This window comes from Nicotiana tabacum, chromosome 19, assembly GCF_000715075.1.
Source record: "Nicotiana tabacum cultivar K326 chromosome 19, ASM71507v2, whole genome shotgun sequence".
Lineage (NCBI taxonomy): Eukaryota > Viridiplantae > Streptophyta > Magnoliopsida > Solanales > Solanaceae > Nicotiana > Nicotiana tabacum.
In genome coordinates this window covers 142767777-142777268 of record NC_134098.1, presented here as the reverse complement: position 1 = coordinate 142777268, position 9492 = coordinate 142767777, and positions in this window count along the sequence as shown.

Genomic DNA, 9492 nt, shown 5'->3' with positions numbered 1-9492 from the left:
TTTTTTGCATAAGCGCACCCGCAGGTGCGAGCCCAGGTTCCGCAGGTGCGGAAATACCTGGGCAGTGATTAAAACCGAAGGGCTTCGCGATTTTTATCATTTTTGGCTTTGCAAACTCGGGTTGGGGCAATTTCTGAGAGCATTTTCGAGGCATTTCTTGAGTTAAGTTCCTTGTGCTTACTTTTGGTCAATAATCTTGCCTTGCCATGTATTTTCCCACCTAGTTAAAATGTATTTAAGGTGGAATTTTGAAGTTGGAGACTAGGGATTTGGGAGTTTGAATTGTGGATTGGAGGACCATTTGGTGTAGGATTTTAGTAAATTTGATATGGTTAGACTCGTGAGTGAATGAGCTTTCTAGTTTCGTGAATGTTGTCGGGTTTCAAGACCTGGGCCCCGGGGGCCGGGTTTGAGCTAATTTCGGGTTTTGGCGTAATTTTGTAGTTTTTCTTGTGGGATTCATTCCATTAGCGCGTATTGATGGTATTGTACTGTTTTGAATAGATTCGGTCAATTTGGAGTCGGATACTCGTGGCAAGAATGTGATATCAAGTTGATTTGAGCGGTTCGAGGTAAGTGGCTTGTCTAACCCTGTGTTGGGGACTTTCCCCCTTAAGATATCTTGATATTATTTGGTGTGTGGGCGCCGTGTACGTGAGGTGACGAGTACGTACACAAGCTATTATTGCAAAAATTATGTTTAACCTTTTTTAAATCATAAATTGCTTCTCTTATTAATTGTACTAATATGTTTAATTGTGTAGTTTAGACTAGAAAAGCATGCTTACGTGTTTCAACTGCCTAATTGACATTCTGTGCGTCATGTTTAGTTAAGTCCTTATTTTCCTTATATGTGTCCAATATAAACTGTATAACTCGATGCCATACCTGCCATTTCATCTTGTATTGCATATTTAAATTGGGACTACGGACGTATTCCGGGAGATCCCCATGTACTGCTATTTACTTTGGGACTACTGACGTATTCCGGGAGATCCCCCTGTACTGCATATTTACTTTGGGACTACGGACGTATTCCGGGAGATCCCCCAGCATTGCATATTTACTTTGGGACTACGGACGTATTCCGGGAGATCCCCCTGTACTGCATATTCATTTGAAACTACGAGACAGTATCCCGAGAGATTTCCCACTGTGTTTATCTTGTTTTGAGCAGAGGGCTCCCTTAACTGTTAAATTTTCGAGAATGTCTTTAACTGTGTTACCATAAATTCTACTTATATCTTTTACTGTTTAATTTATTATATTTACTCTGGTAGGGCCTTGACCTGACCTCGTCACTACTCGACCGAGGTTAGGCTTGGCACTTACTGGGTACCATTGTGGTGTACTCATGCCCTTCCCTGCACATATTTTTCATGTGCAGATCCAGGTGCAAGCTATCTGCCTCGGGGTTAGTACGTGCTGCTGATTCTAGGAGACTTCAAGGTACCTCTGCTTGCATCCGCAGATATTCGGAGTCCCCTTCTACTCCCTCGTCTAGAGATTTTCCTTATTATCTTTAGACTTTTGTATAGAGCTACATAGATTATAGCAGCTTGTGACTTAGTGATATTCCGGGTCTTGGAAAATTATTTTGTGTATGCCGAGTGGTACTACTCTTGGCTATTTAAAATATATTGTTTATCTTAAAAAAATGTTGCATTTTTTTTATATTTTCCGCAAATGTTAGGCTTACCTAGTCGTAAAGACTAGGTGCCATCATGACACCTTACGGAGGGTTAATTTGGGTCGTGACAAGTTGGTATTAGAGCACTAGGTTCGTAGGAGTCACGAGTCACAAGCCGGTTTATTAGAGTCTCGCGGATCGGTGTGGAGACGTCCCTACTTATCTTCGGGAGGCTATGTAACTGTTAAGAACAATCATATTTCTTTGATTTCCTTGTCGTGCAAGTTATTGACACCAAAAATTCTAAGATTCTATTCTATTCTTTCTCACAGATGGTGAGGACCCGCAATGGGAAGACCGACGATCAGGTACCCGAGCCCCCTGCCAGAGCCACCAGAGGCCGGGGTCGGGGTAGAGGACGACCACGCGGTACAGCCCGAGCACCTGCGAGAGCTGCATCAGAGGAGCCCCCAGCAGCTCTAGCTGGAGGGCCAGCGCCGGAGATCCCTATTGCTACTCCAGCCCTCCAGGAGACTTTAGCTCAGTTCTTGAGCATGTTCAGCACTCTGGCTCAGGCTGGACTATTTCCGATAGCTCCCACTACATCTCAGGCCGGGGGAGGGGCACAGACTCTCGCAGCCCGCACCCCTGAGCAGAGGGTCCAGGTTGATCAGGCCCTAGAGTATATTCCTATGCCCCCAGTGGCTCCGGTTCAGCATGAGATCAGGGTAGCTGCTTCTGAGGCAGAGCAGCTCAGACTTGAGAGGTACAAGAAGTACCACCCACCTACTTTAAGTGGACTAGCTTTAGATGATGCTCTGGGTTATTTTGAGGAGTGTCATCGTATTCTCCGCACTATGGGCATTGTGGAGACGAGTGGGGTTCATTTCACCGCTTTCCAGCTGAGGGGAGCAGCATATCAGTGTTGGCGTGCCTATGAGCTGAGTAGTCCGGACGAGGCAGCCTCACTCATTTGGACTCACTTTTCAGAGATGTTCTTGCGTGAGTATGTTCCTCAGAGCCTCAGGCATGCTTGGTGTGCAGAGTTCGAGTAGTTGCGTCAGGGTTCTATGACTGTGTCAGAGTATGCAGTCTGTTTCAGTGGGTTAGCTCGCCATGCACCGGCTCTAGTTGATACAGTTAGAGAGAGGGTTTGTCGCTTCATTGAGGGACTCCACCCCAGTATTCGGACCAGTATGGCCAGGGAGTTGGAGATGGACATCACTTATTAGCAGGCAGTGAGCATTGCCAGGAGAGTGGAGGGCATGTTCGCCCGTGACCGAGAGGAGAGAGATGCCAAGAGGTCTCGAGAGACTGGTCATTATTCAGGAGCTCGTGCACCAGCAGCACGCTATGGTAGGGGTTTTGTGAGTCGCCCTGTTCATTCATCTCTTCCAGCAGCCAGCGGTGTCCCAGCTCCTCATAGACCTCAGGAGCCCTATTATGCACCGCCAGTATCCAGTATGCCTCCTACTCGAGGAGCTATTACCGGCCAGTCCAGCAGGTCAGGTCCGAGTCAGTCTCAGCCGCCACGTCCTCCGAGAGGTTGTTTTGAGTGTGGTGACACTCGTCACCTGGTTAGAGATTGCCCCAGATCCAGGAGGGGTGCACCTCCATAGACTTATCAGCCTCCACATGCTCCATCGGTTCCTCCGGCCATTCTTCCAGCACCAGCTGCTACCCCACCTCCTCAGCCAGCTCAAGGTAGAGGTCGGGGAGGTCGAGGTTGACCTAGATGGGGAGGCCAGGCCAGGTACTATGCCCTTCCAGCCAGTTCAGAGGTTGTTGCTTCGGATTCAGTTATCACAGGTATCGTCCCCGTCTGTCATAGGGATGCATCAGTATTATTTGACACAGGCTCTATGTATTCATATGTGTCTTCTTATTTTTCCCCATATTTAGGGATATCTCGGGATTCATTGAGTTCCCCTGTTTATGTATCTACTCTTGTGGGAGATTCTCTCATTGTGGACCGCGTATATCGGTCGTGCTTGATTGCTCTTAGTGGTTTTGAGACCAGAGCCGATTTGTTATTTCTCAGTATGGTAGATTTTGATGTTATCTTGGGCATGGACTGGTTGTCGCCCCATTATGCTATTCTTAATTGTCACGCTAAGACCGTGACGCTGGCTATGCCAGGTTTGCCAAGATTAGAGTGGAGAGGTACCTTAGAGTATACTCCCCGCAGGGTCATTTCATTTCTTAAGGCTCAGCGAATGGTTGAGAAGGGGTGTGATTCGTATTTGGCCTATGTGAGAGATGTCAGTATTGATACCCCTATAGTTGAGTTAGTTCTAGTAGTGAGGGACTTCCCATATGTGTTTCCAGCTGATCTTCCGGGCATGCCGCTCGACAGAGATATACATTTTAGCATTGATTTGTTGCCGGGCACTCAGCCCATCTCTATTCCTCCATATCGTATGGCTCCTCCTGAATTAAAGGAGTTGAAGGAGCAGTTGCAGGAGTTGCTTGCTAAGGGCTTCATCAGGCCCAGTGTATCACCTTGGGGTGCTCCGGTCTTATTTGTGAAGAAGAAGGATGGTTCTATGCATATGTGTATTGATTATCGGCAGTTGAACAAGGTTACAGTGAAGAACAAGTATCCTTTGCCTCGCATTGATGACTTATTTGATCAGTTAAAGGGTGACAGGGTATTTTCCAAGATTGACTTGCGTTCTGGCTATCATTAGTTGAAGATTCGGGAGCCGGATATCCCGAAGACTGCTTTCAGGACCAGATATGGTCACTATGAGTTTCTTGTCATGTCATTTGGGCTGACTAATGCCCCAGCAGCCTTTATGCATTTGATGCACAGTGTATTCCGGCCTTATCTTGATTCCTTCATCATTGTGTTTATTGACGAGATCCTGGTATATTCCCGGTCTCGGGAAGATCATGAGCAGCACCTGAGGACCGTGCTTCATACTTTGAGGGAGAAGAGGTTGTATGCAAAATTTTCTAAGTGTGAATTATGGCTTGATTCAGTGGCATTCTTGGGCCACATTGTGTCTTGTGATGGGATTAAGGTAGATCCAAAGAAGGTGGAGGCAGTGCAGAGTTGGCCTAGACCGTCATCAGCTACGGAGATCCGCAGTTTCCTTGGTTTGGCAGGGTATTACCGTCACTTTGTGGAGGGATTCTCATCCATTGCAGCACTTATGACTAGGCTGACCCAGAAGGGTTCTCTGTTCAGGTGGACCGAGGAGTGTGAGCAGAGCTTTCAGAAGCTCAAGACAGCTTTGACTACAGCCCCAATATTAGTATTGCCTACAGGTTCAGGGTCATACACTATCTATTATGATGCCTCGAGGATTGGCCTTGGAGCAGTATTGATGCAGGACTGTAGGGTGATTGCCTACGCATCTAGACAGTTGAAGGTGCATGAGAAGAATTATCCAGTTCATGATCTCGAATTAGCGGCTATTGTTCACACCCTGAAGATCTGGCGTCATTATTTGTATGGTGTTCCCTGTGAGATTTACACTGATCACCGGAGTTTACAGTACTTGTCCAGGCAGAAGGACCTTAATTTGCGTCAGTGGAGGTGGTTGGAGCTACTTAAAGACTATGATATCACTATATTATACCACCCGGGGAAGGCCAATGTAGTGGCCGACGCCTTGAGTCGCCGGGCAGAGAGTTTGGGGAGCTTGGCATATCTTCCGGTAGCTGAGAGGCCCTTAGCCTTGGATGTTCAGGCCTTAGCCAACCAGTTCGTGAGATTGGATATTTCAGAGCCTAGCCGAGTATTAGCTTATGTGGTTGCTCGGTCTTCTCTTTATGACCGTATTAGGGAATGCCAATATGATGATCCTCATCTTTTAGTTCTTCAGGATAGGGTTCGGTGAGGTGATGCCAGAGATGTGACTATTGGTGATGATAGTGTGATGAGGATGCAGGGCCGGATTTGTGTGCCCAATGTAAATGGGCTTCGGGAGTTGATTCTTGAGGAGGCCAGTAGCTCGCGGTACTCCATTCATCCGGGTGCCGCGAAGATGTACCAGGACTTGAGGCAGCACTATTGGTGGAGAAGAATGAAAAAGGACATAGTTGGGTTTGGGGACAAGTATCTCAACTGTCAGCAGGTTAAATATGAGCATCAGAGACCGGGTGGATTACTTCAGAGGTTGGAGATCCCAGAGTGGAAGTGGGAGCGGATCACCATGGACTTTGTGGTTGGACTTCCTCGGACTTTGAGGAAGTTCGATGCTATTTGGGTGATCGTGGATCGGCTGACCAAGTCAGCCCATTTCATTCTGGTGCTGACTACATACTCTTCGGAGAAGTTGGCTGAGATTTATATTAGAGAGATTGTCCGCCTTCATGGTATTCCAGTATCCATCATTTCAGACAGAGGTACACAGTTCACATCACGGTTTTGGAGAGCCGTACAGCAGGAGTTGGGTACTAGGGTGGAGTTAAGCATAGCCTTTCACCCTCAGACAGACGGGCAGTCCGAGCGCACAATTCAGATTCTTGAGGATATGCTCCGTGCTTGTGTGATGGAGTTTGGAGGGTCATGGGACCGATACTTGCAACTTGCAGAGTTTGCTTACAACAACAGTTACCAGTCCAGTATTAAGTTGGCACCGTATGAGGCTTTGTATGGTAGGCGATGTCGGTCCCCAGTGGGATGGTTTGAGCCGGGCGAGGCCCGATTGTTGGGTACAAATTTGGTCCAGGATACCCTGGATAAGGTGAAGGTGATTCAGGAGAGACTTCGCACAGCCCAGTCCAGGCAGAAGAGTTATGCAGACCGTAAGGTTTGTGATTTGGCGTTTATGGTTGGTGAGCAGGTCTTGCTTCGGGTATCGCCTATGAAGGGTGTCATGAGGTTCGGGAAGAAGGGCAAGCTGAGCCCGAGGTTCATTGGTCCTTTTGAGATATTACGGCGAGTTGGGGAGGTTGCTTATGAGCTTGCATTGCCTCCCAGCCTAGCAGGAGTTCACCCGGTATTCCACGTGTCTATGCTCCGAAAGTATCACGGTGATCCGACTCATGTATTGGATTTCAGCTCTGTCCAGTTGGACAAAGATCTATCTTATGTTGAGGAGCCAGTAGCCATTTTGGACAGGCAGGTCAGAAAGCTCAGGTCAAAGAATATTACTTCAGTAAAGTCCAGTGGAGGGGTCAGCTAGTCGAGGAGGCAACTTGGGAGACCGAATAGGATATGCGCAGCCAGTACCCTCATCTTTTCACAGTTTCAGGTATGTCTTTATACTCGTTCGAGGACGAACGATTATTTTAAGAGGGGGAGGATGTAACGACCCGCCCGGTCGTTTTGAGATTAATAGCCCCGATCCTCTATTAACTGCTTTCTCCAAATGTTTTTCTGCTATTGTGACTTGCCGGGATGATTGGTTTTGAGTTTCGGAGTGTTTTGGGACACTTAGTCCCCAAATGAGAGCTTAAGACTTAGGATTTGGACTGTAGTCGGAACTATATAAAGACAGATCTGGAATGGAATTCCGTCAACTCCGTTAGCTCCGTTGAGTGATTTTGGGGTTAGGAGCACGTCCGGAATGTGTTTCGGGGGTCTGTAGCAGATTTAGGCTTGAATTGGCGGAAGCTAGTTTTTCGGCGATTTCGGCCGATAGAGGAAATTTTGATATCGGGCTCGGAATGGAATTCCAAAAGTGGCTGTAGGTTCGTAATGTTGATTATGACTTGTGCGCAAAAATTCGAGTCAATCGGGCGTGATTTGATAGGTTTCGACATTGGTTGTAGAATTTTGAAGTTTCAAGTTCTTTAAAATTGAATTGGAGGGTGATTCATGATTTTTGCATTGTTTGATGGGATTTGAGAGCTCGACTATGTTCGTAAGGTGTTTTAGGATTGGTTGGTATGTTTGGTTGAGGTCCCGGGGGCCTCGGGTGTGTTTCGGATGCTTAACGGGTGAAAACTTGGACTTAGAGGAATTTCTGAACTTTGCTGGTTCTGGTGTTTATGCACCTGCGTAAAAGAGACCGCAGGTGCGCGAGCCGCACATGCGGAGATGGAAGCGCAGATGCGATAAATCGAGAGTTGGCCTGGGGTCACAGGTGCGAGGAAGTTTCCGCATCTGCGATGCCCGCAAATGTGCAAGGATGTTCGCACATGCGCAAGATGCACAGAAGCGGAAGGGACTCCGCAGGCATGAGGGCGCAGATGCGGCCCTTTCATCGCAGGTGCGAAGGCAGAGGAGGTAAGTGAGTTGCGCAAATGCGCACGTTTTTCCGCATAAGCGCACCCGCAGGTGCGAGCCCAGGTTTTGCAGGTGTGGAAATACCTGGGCAGTGATTAAAACCGAAGGTCTTCGCGATTTTTATCATTTTTGGCTTTGCAAACTCGGGTTGGGGCGATTTTTGAGAGCATTTTCGAGGCATATCTTGAGGTAAGTTCCTTGTGCTTACTTTTGGTCAATAATCTTGCCTTACCATGTATTTTCCCACCTACTTAAAGTGTATCTAAGGTGGAATTTTGAAGTTGGAGACTAGGGATTTGGGAGTTTGAATTGTGGATTGGAGGACCATTTGGTGTAGGATTTTAGTAAATTTGATATGGTTAGACTCGTGAGTGAATGAGCTTTCTAGTTTTGTGAATGTTGTCGGGTTTCAAGACCTGGACCCCGGGGGCCGGGTTTGAGCCAATTTTGAGTTTTGGCCTAATTTTGTAGTTTTTCTTGTGGGATTCATTCCATTAGCGCGTATTGATGGTATTGTACTGTTTTGAATAGATTCGGGCCATTTGGAGTTGGATACTCGTGGCAAGAATGTGATATCAAGTTGATTTGAGCGGTTCGAGGTAAGTGGCTTGCCTAACCCTGTGTTGGGGACTTTCCCCTTAAGATATCTTGATATTATTTGGTGTGTGGGCGCCGTGTACGTGAGGTGACGAGTACGTACACATGCTATTATTGCAAAAATCATGTTTAACCTTTTTTAAATCATAAATTGCTTCTCTTATTAATTGTACTAATATGTTTAATTGTGTAGTTTAGACTAGAAAAGTATGCTTACGTGTTTTAACTGCCTAATTGACATTCTGTGCGTCATGTTTAGTTAAGTCCTTATTTGCCTTATCTGTGTCCACTATAAACTGTATAACTCGATGTCATACCTGCCATTTCATCTTGCATTGCATATTTAAATTGGCACTACGGATGTATTCCGGGAGATCCCCATGTACTGCATATTTAAATTGGGACTACGGACGTATTCCGGGAGATCCCCCTGTACTGCATATTTACTTTGGGACTACGGACGTATTCCGGGAGATCTCCCTGTACTCTATATTTACTTTGGGAATACGGACGTATTCCGGGAGATCCCCCAGCACTGCATATTTACTTTGGGACTACGGACGTATTCCGGGAGATCCCCATGTACTGCATATTCATTTGAAACTACGGGGCGGTATCCCGAGAGATTTCCCACTGTGTTTACCTTGTTTTGAGTCTAGGGCTCCCTTAACTGTTAAATTTTTGAGAATTTCTTTAACTGTGTTACCGTAAATTCTACTTATATCTTTTACTGTTTAATTTATTATATTTACTCTGGTAGGGCCTTGACCTGATATCGTCACTACTCGATCGAGGTTAGGCTTAGCACTTACTGGGTACCATTGTGGTGTACTCATGCCCTTCCCTGCACATGTTTTTCGTGTGCAGATCCAGGTGCGAGCTATCAGCCTCGGGGTTAGTACGTGCTGCTGATTCTAGGAGACTTCAAGGTACCTCTGCTTGCGTCCGCAGATCTTCGGAGTCCCCTTCTACTCCCTCGTCTAGAGATTTTCCTTATTATCTTCAGACTTTTGTATAGAGCTACATAGATTATAGCAGCTTGTGACTTAGTGATATTCTGGGTCTTGGGAAATTATTTTGT